We start from the raw sequence: 15,591 nt of genomic DNA, 5'->3' as shown, positions 1-15,591 counted from the left end.
TCTTGATGCTGATATACATGGGACTTATTGTCAATGATGTAACCTGAGGTCATCGGGTGTTTCAGGTCTTTCAGGATCAGACACCCTCACCCAGGCGACCCAGCCAGGGTTGATCGGACCCCAGCTTGCGTCCCAGCAACTTTGGTCCATGGGTCACACCTCTTGATCCATGGCCATCTGGAGGCTGACTTAGTTGCCTCTGAGACGGTCCTGATGGATCTTTTCTTTGCAGCCCCCGTTATGCCAAGCAAAGAGCAGGTTCTGCAGAGCCAGCATCCAACAACACCTCTATAGGCTTGCTTTGTGCCCTCTGGAACTGCTCTACCAGCTCCTGGTGTTCACTCAAATGTCTCCACTGTCCAGTTTTCCCAAGGACATTTCAGTTCTTAAAATTCTACAGCATTTGGAATTTTACAATAAAGGCCTTCTCACGGTGTCCCTCCCAATGCAGATTTGTGTCACAGTGATTAATTGGTCATGGTAATAGTGAATGGGTTCTCTTCTCCCCACCCACCTCCTTCTTCCAATAATGTTAAAAAAAAATCCACCGCCACCATTTAGTGGTTGTGCAGGCAAGGGACTGTGGAAGCAACTTGGGGAGCAGTTGTGAAAAGGTGTGGTGTCAGCTTGATTTATTGCCAGTGTCATAATCTTGGGTAAGAAATTAGTCAGCTTCATGTTTTTATAATAGTGTCATAGAGTCATAGAGAAGTACAGCACAGAAACAGACCCTTCGGTCCGTCTAATCCATGGCGAACTACTTAAAGCTGCCTACACCCATTGACCTGCACCAGGACCAAAGCTGTCTATACCCCTACCATCCATGTATCAATCCAAACTTCTCTTTAATGTTGAAACCAAGCTTGCATGTACTACTCCACCTGGCAGCTCATTCCACACTCTCTTAACCCTCCCAGTGAAGACGGTTCCCCTCAGGTTTCCCTTGAACTTTTCACCTTTCACCCTTTACCCATGACCAACCCATCATTAGTGGAAAAAACCTACCTGCATTTACCCTATCTATACCCCTCATAATTTTGTGTGCCCCTATGAAATCTCCCCTCAGTCTTCTACAGTCCTAACCTATTCATTCTTTCCTTATGACCCAGGTCCTCCAGTTAGGCAACGTCTTTGTAAATTTTCTCTGTACCCTTTCAGTCTTTTTTACATCTTTCCTGACCAAAACAGCAAGACAAAACTCCAAATCAGGCCTCACCAACATCTTACACAATACGGAACTCTTCGTAAGAGCTGTATGATTACTCTTCTCCCCTATGTCCTTGCAGGTATTTTCTCCTGTAAAGTTCTTAAGAACATAGAAATTTACAGCACATTACAGGCCCTTCAGCCCAGACTGTTGTGCCAACCACCTACTCTAGAGATTGTCCAGAATTTCCCTACCGCACAGCCCTCTATTTTTCTAAGCTCCATGTACCTATCTGTTAAAAGACCCTAAAGTATCCACTTGCATCACCACCGCCAGCAGTGCATTCTATGCACCCACCACTCTCTCCGTGAAAAACTCACCCCTGACATCCCCTCAGTACCTATTTCCAAGCACCTTCAAACTATGCCCTTATCCAATTTCTCTAAGCAAGTTAACATTGTATCTGCTTTTGGCATTCTCTACAGGAAGTGTATTACAAATTGTAAAAAAAATCATTCTGTAAACTTCAACTTCCCTCTTTGTTCATTTACGAACCATCTTAAGTCTGTAATATCAGGGCTTTGTATTCCTGTGTTAATGTGTGAGTTATGTGTATATATGCATTTTTATGTGTGTATGCCTGTGTATGTGTTTGGATAGATAAATCTATGCACACACAAGATTCCAACCAATTAACACACATTTGTCTGCATGTGTATTTATATCTCCTAATGACTTTCACTTTATTTTCAGTTTTGGTCCTTTTTAAATGGTATTCATCCCCTGCATATTAAGCATTTCAATCTGATATTTCAACATCTTAAAGAGATGTCCCTTTGGAACTGAGATTTGAAGAGTTTCATCAGCCAGAAAGATGACATAATCTGGTGATATTAAACCTGATTCTGATTAACCAATGCAATTCATTACAATGGAGGCCTGTGGAGGCCAAACCATCGGGTGTATTTAATGCAGAGATGGATTTAGGGTGATGAGGAGAAGGCGAAAGAATGGAGTTGAGAAGCAAAAAATCAGCCATGATCAGCCAAGGAGCAGACTCGAGGGGCTGAATGGCCCGATTCTGCTCTATAGCTTATGATATTGAACTGTGCTTCTTCGTAAGTGCTCCCTGACTGAACTATAGTTAATTCCCATCCTTGTTTGCTTTTTAAAATTCTGCTTTGGATTGCAGCAGCCCGGTTTTCTTAATTTAAGGCTGGGAATTCAAACACAACTTTGAAACACTGTGGTGGGAGATTGATGAAATATACTATGTGTTATTTTTAAACTTCAGCTGGAAGAAGTAAACTTGACCAAAAGTAATGCTTACTTGTGAACTTGGATTTATTTAATACATTCCAAAGGAATTCTCACTTACACCTGACTATGATATGGATTCAAACAAATTTATCTGAAATACAACACTTCTGACTGCAATGCATATCTTGGGACTTCATTACAATCTCATCTAACGTTATGTGATTGAACCTCTGAAGCCAAATTTCAATTTACAGACTTCTAGCTTCTAGCCAATAGTATAATCACCAAAGTATCATTCATCTGCTGCTTCCTACATGACTGTGGTGCTGAATGTGCAAGTCCCACTGCTCCTGGACACACAGACTGCTGTGTCAACAGTTCTGAAAACTCTCCTCCCCTGTCCTTTATAAGTCACTGCTTTTCACTGAGAAGTGAAGACAGCTTTGACAAATAAAGGCAGTTAACATGTTATGCCTGGCTGAAAGAGTCTTAGGCACTTATATATAGCCGAGACTTCTGCACAGTACAGTGCTAATTTTATGTATTGCACTGTACTGCTGCAAAAAGAAAAAACAAATTTCATGACATATGTGAGTGCTTGGGGAAGTCCTGAAGACACACACTCAGTGATTCAGGAACAGCTCCTTCCCCTCTGCCATCAGATTTCTGAATGGACAATGAACCCATAAACACTACCTCACTACTTCTTTATTTTCTCTTTTTGCAGTACTTATTGAATGTAACATTTTAAATATAATTACTGAAATTTATAGATTTTATATATTGCTATGTACTGCTGTTAAGTAACAACAAATCTCATGACATATGACAGTGATATTAAACCTGATTCTGATATGGGTCTCTATTGCAGACTGAGAGTGGCAAGGCGGCAGGGAGAGGGGAATCATGTTTGGGAAAAGGAGTAGGGAGAGGGGAGGGAGCAGGAAGCACCAGCAAGACATTCTGTAATGATCAATAAACCGTATGTTTGGAATCAAGTTACCTTGTGTGGTGTCCCAGGACTAGGTGTGACTACACCCACACCAAACCTGCTACCTGGTAGTAGGTGAGGACAAGATGAACCCTATCCCTGATGTATCAGAGGAAGGATAGGGTGAGGGCAGACATGTGCGAAATGGAAGATATGTGGGTGAGGGCTGCCATGATGATGGAAGAAGGGATGCCCCTTTCTTTGAAGAAGGAGGACATCTCAGTTCTGGAATGAGAAGCCTCATCCTGAGAACAGATGTGGTGGAGATGGAGGAACTGAGAGAAGGGGATGCTATTTTTATAAGTGAAAAGGTAGGAAGAGGTATAGTCCAGAGAATCAGTGGATTTATAAAAGCTATCAGTAGATAGACCGTCTCCAGAGATGGAAACAGAGAAATGGACCAGGTAAATTTGAGGGCAGGGTAGAAGTTGGAGGTAAACCTGATGAAGTTGACAAGCTCAGCATGGGTGCAGGAAGCAGCTGAAGGAAAAATTTTTGAGGGTGAGGACTAGTTCGGCCAGACAGAGGAGAGTGGTGGTGGAGGGGAACTGGTTGGGTCTGATGTCTAGAAGGAAGTGGAGAGCATTAAGGCCCTCCTGATGGGAGATGGAGGTGTATAGGGACTGGACATCCATAGTGAAAATGAGGTGATCAGGACCAGTCTATTGTCCAGAAAGAAGCCAACAGCTTTAAAGCCCTCCTGATGGGGTCCAGAAAGAAGTAAAGATACAAATCGTTTTATCACATGAGTGCATTGAGTTAGTACAAGGTAAAACAAAAAGAGAATGCAGAATGAAGTGTTACAGTTACACAGAGAGTGCAGTTCAGGCAAACAATAAGATTCAAGGTTATAACGAATTACCTTGTAAAGTCAAGAGTCCATCTTATTCTGCTAGGAACCATTCAATAGTCTTCTAACAGCGACGTGGAAGCTGTTCTTGAGTCTGGTGGTATGTGCTTTCAGGTTTTGTATCTCCAGTCCAATGGGAGGGAGTGGGGAGAGAATGTCCAGGGTGGATGGAGTCTTTGATTAAGCTGGCTGGTTTACCAAGATATCGCAAGGAGTGTAGGCAGGGTCCGTAGAGGTGATGCTGGCAGGGTGCTTTCTGTAGGACATTGATAAAAATTGGAGAAGGTCAAAGGGGACATGCCAAATTCCATTAGCTTCCTGAGGAAGTGGAGACTCTGCTGAGCTATCTTAGTCATGGTGACTACACATCTGGACCAGAACATGCTACTGGTAATGCTCGCTCTGAGGAACTTCAAACTCTTAACCACTTGACCTCAGCGCTGTCGATGTGGACAGAAACAGCACTGCAGAAGTTCCTTAGGGACATGTTGTAGATTCAACTGTTCCTTCAACTTTATGGTCGAGGTGTGAATGTTCATTGATGCTTGCAGCATGTTACATTTTCAACAACTCATTATGACAAAGCAATCCATGTTTGCATGCAATAAGTTGTAGACAAACTGCAGATGTAGTTTGAGTAATGCAAATAACATTCATGGCTCAAAAGTGCCAGAAAATGAACTTTTACCAACAAGAGAGAGACTTTTTCCCAGTACAGGAAAGGCTAATACAAGGGGGCATCATTGGAGTAGAGTATGGGGGGATGTCAGAATTTTTTACACAGAAAGTGTGTATGGACGGCCGGAGTGCCTGTACTATGCTGTAATGCTCTATGACTGTTCATAAGAGAGAGTATAACAACAATGATTTGCTTGGATCTGTGCAACACCAAGAAATTTCAAGAAGATCCAGGAATAAGCTTGTTTAATTTTTGCAGTGACCTAAAGATTCACTTCTTCCATCATTGGTACATTTTGGCTATTTGTGTACCACATACAAAGTGAAATGCATTTACTCATCAAAGCTACTCCAACTGCACATTTCCAGCCTGCTGCCTCTGGCAGCAGATACATGAGATCACCATAGCTTTCTTGTTTTCCTCCGTCACATACCATCCTGACTAGGGAATACAAGTTCATTTCTTCATCATTATTGCATCTGAATCTAGGAACTTCCTACCCATCAGTGATATTTTTATATTTTTTTACTAAATGAATTCAATAAATGAATAAATTAAATAAATGCATTAACTTACTAAATGTTTATTTATTGGGATAAAGCATGGAATAGGCTCTTCCTGTAGAGGACAGGAAAGAGACATAGTGTCTGGTGACATGGAACCATTGGTAACAACCTTTCCCTTAATATCAGCGAAACAGAAGAGGTGGTCATTGACTTCAGGAAGGGGGTCAGTGCACATGCTGCTGCTTACATCAATAACGCTGATGTTAAGAACTTCAAGTTCCCAGGAGTGAATATTACCAACAGTCTGTCCTGGTCGAACCATCTTAGACACCATGACCAAGAAAGGTCACCAGTGCCTCTAGGTCCTCAGGAGACTAAAGAAATTCAGCACGTCCGCTTTGACCCCACCAATTGTTATTAATGCACCATAGAACAGTATATCTCAGAAACAGGTCCTTTGGCTCATGTTGTTGTGCTGAACCAGTTAAACTAGTAATCAAGTGGCCAGCTAAACTAATCACTTCTGTTCACTCAGTGTTCATATCCCTCTGTTCCCCTCACTTTCAGGCACCAATTTAAACATTTCTTAAAGGTTCTTAATGTACCTGCCTCTACCATCATTCCAGGCAGCCATCACTCTGTGTGTAAAAGAGCTTGCCCCTCTCATCTCCTTCAAACTTACCCCCTCTCAATTTAAACGTATGCCCTTTGATATTAGACATTTCATACCATAGATAAAAGAGACTCCCTGTCTACTCTATCTATGCCTCTCATAATCTTACAAAAATCTATCAGAGCTCCCCTCAGCCTCTGCTACTCCAGAGAAAACAAGACAAGTTCGTCCAGCCTCTCATTACAGCAGATGCCCTCTAATCTGGACAGCAGCCTGGTAAACCTCTTCTGTACTCCCCACGACCTTGACATCCATCCTATAATGGGGTGACCAGAACTGTGTGCGGTACTCCAGATGCAGCCTAACTGGTTTTATAAAGCAGCAACATAATATCCCAACATTTTAACTCATGCCTCGACAAATGAAAGGTCTCAGCCTGAAACACTGACCGCTTATTCATTTCCATAGCAGCTACCTGACCTGCTGAGTTTCTCCAGCATTTTGTATGTGTAGGTTTGGCTTTCCAGCATCTACAGAATCTCTCGTGTTTATAAAGCATGCCATATGCCTTATTAATCACCCTGTAACCCGTGTAGCCACTTCCAGGAGTTATGAACTTGAACCCCAAGATCCCTCTGCTCATCAACATTGTTAAGGGTCTTGCCCTGAACAGCATACTATCTCTTTGCATTTCATCTACCAAGGTACAGCACCTCATATTGGGCTGGGTGAAGTGCCATCTGCCGTTTCTCCTTTCCTGTCTGCAACTGATCTGTACGAGGCCTATCAGCAGCGTCAACAGAGCTTTACCAAGAGGGATTTCTCACAGGTCAGCGGTGGTTATTTAAAAAGGGAGCTTCAAGAATGGTTGTCCATTGTACATAGCCTATCAGCGACTTCAGGGGAGCTTTACCAAGAGGGATATCTCATTCTTCGGTGGAGGTTATTTAAAAAGGGAACTTCGAGAGCATTTGTCCATTGTATCTGGCCTATCAGTGGCTATGACCGGAGGACGAGTCATGAGTTAGATAGCAGGGAAGGTTCAGGCATAAAAGGGAGACACTGCTTAGCGGAGTGGACAAAGGAGTGGTCATCGACGGAGTGATCTGAGGCAGAGTAGTAGGTCTTTGGCTCATTCGGGCTTTGGCGAGGTAAGTGGGAGAGCGGCTTCATTTTTTCTTCTTTCCATTATTTTTTAGAGAAATACAGAGCATGTCTGTAGGGTTACTACTTTGCTCTGGGCATCAGATGTGGGAATCCTGGGAATCTTCCAGTCTCCCAGATGGCCACATCTGTACCAGGTGCACCGAGATGCAGCTCCTGAGAGACCGTATTAGGGATCTGGAGTTGCGGCTCAATGATGTACAGCGTGTTAGGGAGAGTGACCAGGAGATAGAGAGGAGTTACAGGGAGGCTGCAGGAGTTAGATAAGTGGGTGACTGTCAGGGAAGGGAAGGGAAGGGAAGAGCTCAGATAGTAGAGAGCTCCCCTGTGGCCATCTCCTCAGTAATCGGTATCTCGTTTTGGATACAGTTGAGGGGGATGACCTGCCAGAGGACGGCCTCGGCGATCAGGTCTCCGGCACTGAGCCTGGTTCCGTGGTGCAGAAGGGAAAGAGGAAGATGAGGAATGCAGTAGTCATAGGGGATTCCATAGAGAGGGAAGCAGACAGGAGGTTCTGTCAGCCTGATAGAGATACACACATGGTGTGTTGCCTCCCAGGTGCCAGGGTATGGGATGTCTCAGATCGGGTGCAGAGTATTCTAAGGGAGAGGGTGAACAGCTGGAAGTCTTGGTACATGTTGGCACCAATGACATAAGTAGATAAAGGGAGGAGGTCCTGAAGAGAGAATTCAGGGAGTTGGGTAGGAAGATGAAAAGCAGGATTGCTGCCTATGCCACGTGCTAACAAGCACAAGAATAGCATGATCAGGCATATTAATGTGTGGCAGAGAGACTGAGAGGGCTTCAGATTCCTGGATCATTGGGGCCTCTTCTTGGGGAGGTAAGACTTGTACAAAAAAGACGGGTTACACATGAACCCAAAGGGGTCCAATATCCTAGCAAGCAGTTTTAATAGAGCAGTTAGGGAGGGTTTAAATTAGTTTGGCAGGGGGATGGGAACCAGAGTGATAGGGCTGAGGATGGGGAAAACAGAAATAAATCAAAGATAGAGTGCAACAGAGGTGATAGAAGGGACTGGCAGGAGATGAGGCATAACCACAACCAGTGGGATGAGTTACTGGGCAATAGAGGCATGGTGCAGTTAAAACAGAAAGCAACAAATACTGGACTGAAAGTGTTATATTTGAATGCACACAGCATAAGAAATAAAATGGACGATCTAGAAATTCAGCTACAGATTGGCAGTAAGACGTTGTGACCATCTCTGAAACTTGGGCTGCCTTTGGGAGTTGAACATCCAAGGAGATACGGTGTATCAGAAAGATAAGTTAGTAGGCAGAGGGAGTGGTGTGGCCCTGTGTATTAGAAATAATATTAAATCTCCTAACAAACCACGTTAGGGAACTGGAGCAGGAGCTGGATGACCTCCGGATCATTCCGGAGAATGAGGATTTTATAGATAGTAGTTTCAGAGAGGTAGCTATGCCAAAGGAGCAGGGCACAGGTAATTGAGTCACCGTTAGGCGAGGGAAGGGGAAAGGGCAGGCAGAGCAGGGTTCCCCTGTGGCCATTCCCCTCAGCAACAAGTATACCAATTTGAATACTGTTAAGGGGGATGACTTACCTGGGACAAGCTGTGGCAGCCAGATCTCTGGCACTGTGTCTGGTTCTGCAGTGCAGAAGGGAGGGTGGAAGAAGAGGAGAGTGGTAGTGATAGGGGACTTGATAGTTAGAGGTACAGACAGGTGGTTCTGTGGTCGTGACAAAGGCTCCTGGATGGTTTGTTGCCTCCCGGGTGCCAGGGTCAGGGATGTCTGATCACGTGCACAGCATTCTGAAATGGGAGGGTATTCAGCTGGTTGTCATGGTACACATTGGTACCAATGATGCAGGAAGAAAGAGTGAGGAGGTCCTGAAGAGTGAGTATAGAGAGCTTGGTAGGAAGTTAAAAAGCAGAACCTCGAGGGTGGTAATCTCAGGATTGCTACCTGTGCCACGTGCCAGTGAGGGTAATAATGGGATGCTCTGGAGGATGAACACGTGGCTGACCAACTAGTGTAGGGGGAAGGGTTTCAGATTTCTTGATCATTGAGACCTCTTCTGGGGCAGGTGGGACCTGTACAGGAGAGACGTGTTACACCTGAACTACAGGGGGAACAATATCCTTGTAGGGAGGTTTGTTAGTGCTATTGGTGGGGTGGGGTTTAAACTAGATATGCAGGGGGATGGGAACCAGAGTGCCAGAGTAGATAGTGGAGCGGGGATGAAAATAAATGATGTTAAAGGTTCATGCAAAGTCACAAATAGAAGGGTTGTGTGTGGTGGCAATAATCTTCTGAGGTGTGTCTATTTCAATGTGAGGAGTATTGTGGGGAAGGCTGATGAGCTGAGCACATGGTTTGACACATGGAATTATGACATTGTAGCCATTAGTGAAACTTGGCTACAGGAGGGGCAGGACTGGCAGCTTAATGTTCCAGGGTTCCGATGTTTCAGATGTGATAGAGGCAGAGGGATGAAGGGTGGGGGGGGGGGGGGGTGGCATTGCTAGTTAGGGAAAATGTTACAGCAGTGCTCAGGCAGGACAGATTAGAGGGCTTGTCTACCGAGGCCATATGGGTGGAGCTGAGAAACAGGAAAGGTATGACCACATTAATGGGGTTGTATTATGGACCACCCAATAGTCAGCGAGAATTGGAGGAGCAAATCTGCAGAGACATAGCAGACAACAGCAGGAAACATAAAGTTGTGATAGTAGGGGATTTTAATTTTCCACATATTCATTGGGACTCCCATACTGTTAAGGGTCTAGACAAGTTAGAGTTTGTAAAATGTGTTAGGAAACATTTCTAAATCAATATATAGAAGTACAGATTAGAGAGGATGCAATATTAAATCTCTATTAGGAAACGAGTTAGGACAGGTGACGGAAGTGTGTGTAGGGGAACACTTCGGTTCGAGTGATCATAACACCATTAGTTTCAACTTAATCATGGATAAAGATAGATCTGGTCCTCGGGTTGAGGTTCTAAACTGGAAAAAGGCCAAATTTGAAGAAATGAGAAAGGACCTAAAAAACATGGATAGGGATAGGTTGTTCTCTGGCAAGGATGTCGTTGGTAAGTGGGAGGCCTTCAAAGGAGAAATTTTGAGAGTGCAGAGTTTGTATGTTCCTGTCAGGATTAAGGGCAAAGTGAATAAGAATAAGGAACCTTGGTTCTCAGGGGATATTGGAACTCTGATAAAGAAGAAAAGAGAGATGTATGACATGTATAGGAAACAGGGAGCAAATAAGGTGCTTCAGGAGTATAAAAAGTGCAAAAAATACTTAAGAAAGAAATCAGAAGGGCTAAAAGAAGACATGAGGTAGCTTTGGCATTCAAGATGAAGGATAATCCAAAGAGCTTCTACAGGTATATTAAGAGCAAAAGGATAGTAAGTGATAAAATTGGTCCTTTTGACGATCAGAGTGGTTGGCTATGTATGGAACCAAAAGAAATGGGGAAGATCTTAAATGGGTTTTTTGCATCTGCAATTACTAAGGAAACTGGCATTGAGTCAATGGAAATAAGGCAAACTTGTAGTGAGGTCATGGAACCTATACTGATTGAAGAGGAGGAGGTGCTTACTGTCTTGAGGCAAATCAGAGTAGATAAATCTCCAGGTCCTAACAGGGTATACACTCGAACCTTGAAGGAGACTAGTGTTGAAATTGCAGGGGCCCTGGCAGATATATTTAAAATGTCGGTATCTATGAGTGAGGTGCCGGAGGATTGGAGGATATCTCATGTTGTTCCATTGTTTAAAAAAGGCTCTAAAAGTAATCTGGGAAATTATAGGTCGTTAAGTTTGGCATCGGTAGTCAGTAAATTATTGGAAGGAGTACTAAGAGATAGGATCTACAGGTATTTAGATAGACTGACTTATTAGGGAGAGTCAACACGGCTTTGTGCATGGTAGGTCATGTTTAACAAATTTATTAGAGTTTTTCGAGGAGGTTACAAGGAAAGTGGATGAAGGGAAGGCAGTGGATGTTGTCTACATGGACTTCAGTAAGGCCTTTGACAAGGTCCCATGTGAAAAGTTAGTTAAGAAGGTTTAGTGGCTAGGTATACATGGTGAGGTAGCAAATTGGATTAGACATTGGCTCAATGGGAGAACTCAGACAGTGGTAGTGGAGGATTGCTTCTCTGAGTGGAGGCCTGTGACTAGGTGACTAGTGGTGTGCCACAGGGATCAGTGCTGGGTCCATTGTTATTTGTCATCTATATCAATGATCTGGGTGATAATGTGGTAAATTGGATCAGCAAATTTGCTGATGATACAAAGATTGGAGGTGTAGTGGACAGTGAGGAAGGTTCTCAAAGCTTGCAAGGGATCTGGACCAGCTGGAAAAGTGGGCTGAAAAATGGCAGATGGAGTTTAATACAGACAAGTGTGAGGTATTGCCCTCTGGAAGAAAAAAAAACAAGGTAGAACATACAAGGTAAATGGTAGGGCAATGAGGAGTGCAGTAGAACAGAGGGATCTGGGAATACAGATACAAATTTCCCTAAAAGTGGTGTCACAGGTAGATAGGGTCGTAAAGAGAGCTTTTGGTACATTGGCCTTTATAAATCAAAGTATTGAGTATAAGAGTTGGAATGTTATGGTGAGGTTGTATAAGGCATTGGTGAGGCTGAATTTGGAGTATTGTGTGCAGTTTTGGTCACCTAATTACAGGAAGGATATTAATAAGGTTGAAAGAGTGCAGAGAAGGTTTACAAGGATGTTGCCGGGACTTGAGAAACTGAGTTACAGAGAAAGGTTGAATAGGTTAGGACTTTATTCCCTGGAGCGTAGAAGAATGAGGGGAGATTTGATAGAGGTATATAAAATAATGATGGGTATAGATAGAGTGAATGCAAGCAGGCTTTTTCCACTGAGGCTAGGGAAGAAAAAAACCAGAGGTCATGGGTTAAGGGTAAAGGGGGAAAAGTTTAAAAGGAACATTTGGGAACAGGGCTTCTTCACACAGAGAGTGGTAGGAGTGTGGAATGAGCTGCCAGATGAAGTGGTAAATGCAGGCTCACTTTTAACATTTAAGAAAAACTTGGACAGGTACATGGATGAGAGGTCTATGGAGGGACATGGTCCAGGTGCAGGTCAGTGGAACTAGGCAGAAAAGTAGTTCTGTACAGCCAAGAAGAGCCAAAAGGCCTGTTTCTGTGCTGTTATATTCTATGGTTCTAAATCATTAGAAAGGGATGACATAGGATTGGAAGATGTAGAGTCTGTACAGGTTGAGTTAAGAAATGGCAAGGGTAATAGGACCCTAATGGCAGTTGTATACTGGCCTCCAAACAGCAGCCGGGGTGTGGATTACAAGTTACAGCAGGAGATAGAAAAAACATGTCAAAAGGGCAATGTCATGATAATCGTTGGGGATTTTAACATGAAAGTGGATTGGGGAAAACTAGGCCAGTACTGGACCTCAAGAGAGAGAATTTGTAGTATGTCTAAGGGATAGTTTTTTAGAACAGCTTGTTGCTGAACCACTAGGGGATTGGCTGTGCTGGACTGGGTGTTGTGCAATGATCCGGAGCTGATAAGAGAGCTTAAGGTTAAGGAACCCTTCGGGAACAGTGATCAGAGTTCATGTTGAAATTTGGGAAGGAGAAACTAAATTCCTATCTGTCAGTATTTTGAGTGGAATAAAGGAAATTACAATGGCATGGAAGGGGAACTGGCCAAGGTTGGTGGTGAAGAGACTCTAGCAGAAAGGGCAGCAGAGCAGCAATGGCTGGAGTTTCTGCAAAAAAATGAGGGAAGTGCAAGACAGATATATTTTCAAATTGAAGAAGGACACTACCGTGCTTAACAAGTGACGTTAGAGCCAAAGTAAAAGCAAAAGAGAGGGCATAAAAGAAAGCCAAAGCTAGTGGGAAGTTAGAGGATTGGAAAACTTTTTAAAACTTGCAGAAGGAAACTAAGAAGGTTTCATTAAGAAGTAAAAGATGAATTATGAAAGTAAGCTGATGACTAATATCAAAGAAGATACAGAAAGCTTTTTTCAAGTATATAAAGGGTAAAAGAGAGTTCAGGGTAGATATAGGACCAATAGAAAATGACACTGGAGGTATTGTAATGAGAGTCATAGAGATGGCAGAGGAACTGAATGAGTATTTTGTATCGGTCTTCACAGTGGAAGACACCTTCAGTATACCGGGCATTGAAGAATGTCAGGAAAGTGAAGATGTGCAGTAAAAATGACGAATGAGAAGGAGCTCAGGAAGCTAATGGTCTGAGGGTGGATAAATCTCCTGGCCCTGATGGAATGCAGCCTTGGTTTCTGAAGGAAGTAGCTGGAGAGATTGTGGAGGCATTGACAATGATCTTTCAAGAATCAATAGATTCTGGCTTTGTACCAGATGACTGGAAAATTGCAAATGTTTCTCTGCAATTTAAAAAGGGTGAGAGGCAGCAGTAAGGAAATGATAGACCTGTTAGCTTGACATCAGTGGTTGGGAAGCTGTTGGAATCTATTTTTCAGGATGAGATTACATAATACCTGGAGGCACATGACAATATACGCCAAAGCCAGCATGGTTTCCTAAAAGGAAATTCCTACCTGACTAACCTACTGCAATTACAAGCAGGGTAGACAGAGATGCAGTAGATGTGGTGTACTTGGATTCTCAGAATGCCTTTGACAAGGGGCCGCACATAAGGCTGCTTAGCAAGATAAGAGCTCATGGAATTACAGGGAAGTTACTAGCATGGGTGGAGCATTGGCTGGTCAGCAGAAAAAAGAGATTGGGAATAAAGGAATCCTATTCTGGCTGGATGCTGGTTATGAGTGGAGTTCCACAGGGGCCAGTGTTGGGACCGCTGCTTTTTACGATGTATGTCAATGATTTGGATGGTGGGATTAATGGATTTGAGGCTAAATTTGCCAATGACGCAAAGATTGGTGGAGGAGCGGGTAGTGTTGAGGAAACAAAGAGTACAGAGACTTAGATCGGTAAGAGGAATGGGCAAAGAAGTGGCAAATGAAATACAATGTTGGAAAGTGTATGGTCATGCACTTTGGTGCAAGAAATAAATGAGCAGACTATTATTTAGATGGGGAGGGAATTCAAAATGCAGAGATGCAAAGGGACTTGGGAGTCCTTGTGCAGGATACCCTAAAGGTTAACCTCCAGGTTGAGTCGGTGATGAAGAAGGTGAATGCAATGATGGCATTCATTTCTAGAAGTATGTAATACAAGAGCAGGAATGTGATGTTGAGGCTCGATAAGGCACTCATGAGACCACACTTGGAGTATTGTGTGCAGTTTTGGCCTCCTTATTTTAGGAAGGATATACTGACATGGGAGAGGGTTCAGAGAAAATTCACGGGAATGTTTCTGCATGAGGAACATCTGACAGCTCTTGGGCTGTATTCCCTGGAGTTCAGGAGAATGAGGGAGGATCTCATAGAAACATTCCAAATGTTAAAAGGCCTGAACAGATTAGACATGGAAAAGTTATTTCCCATGGTAAGGGAGTCTAGGACAAGTGGGTACAACTTCAGAATTGAAGGACGTCCATTTAGAACAAAGATGCAGAGAAATTACTTTAGTCAGAGGGTAGTAAATCTATGGAATTTGTTGCCAAGAGCCACATCAAAATTACAGAGGCATGATTGCCAAATTGACCAATGTTGATTGGAAGGATGACAACAGAACTACAATTGCTGGAATCCCTGGGGGCAATTCACAAGGCACAGGATAAAGAAGTATTCTAAAAGGAGGAAAGACAACATTGATGACAAGGTCTAAGGCAGCATAAAAGCAAACAAGATGGCATATAACAAATTGCAGTGGGAAGTTAGGGGATTGGGAAGCTTTTAAAAACCAACAGAAGACAAATATAAAAAGGCATATGGAGAGAAAAGATGAAACATGAAGGTAAACAAGCCAATAATATCATAGAGGATACCAAAAGTTTTTAAGAAATATAAAGAGTAAAAGAGAGGTGAGAGTGGATATTGAATCACTGGAAAATGACACTGGAGAGGGACAGCAAAGAATAGGCAGATGAACTTTGCAACGGTCTTCACGGTGGAAGACACTGGCTGAATGCCAGAAATTCAAGAATGTCAGGGAGCAGAAGTGAGAGTACTGTAGTTGCTATTACTAATGAGAAGGTGCTTGGGAAGCTGAAGGTCTGAAGGTAGATATGTCACCTGGACCAGATGTTCCAAATGAGGTAACTGAGGAGATTGTGCAGCCATTAGTAATAATAATCTTTCAAGAATCAATAGATTATGGAATTGTTCTGAAGGACTAGAAAATGGCAAATATCACTCCACTCTTTAAGAAGGGAGGGAGACAGAAGAATGGAAATTATAAGCCAATTAGCCTCACTTCAGTGGTTGGGAAGATATTGATGTCCAT

This window comes from Hemitrygon akajei, chromosome 8 (genome assembly GCF_048418815.1).
Source record: "Hemitrygon akajei chromosome 8, sHemAka1.3, whole genome shotgun sequence".
NCBI classification, from domain to species: Eukaryota; Metazoa; Chordata; class Chondrichthyes; order Myliobatiformes; family Dasyatidae; genus Hemitrygon; species Hemitrygon akajei.
This window is presented reverse-complemented; position numbering follows the sequence as displayed.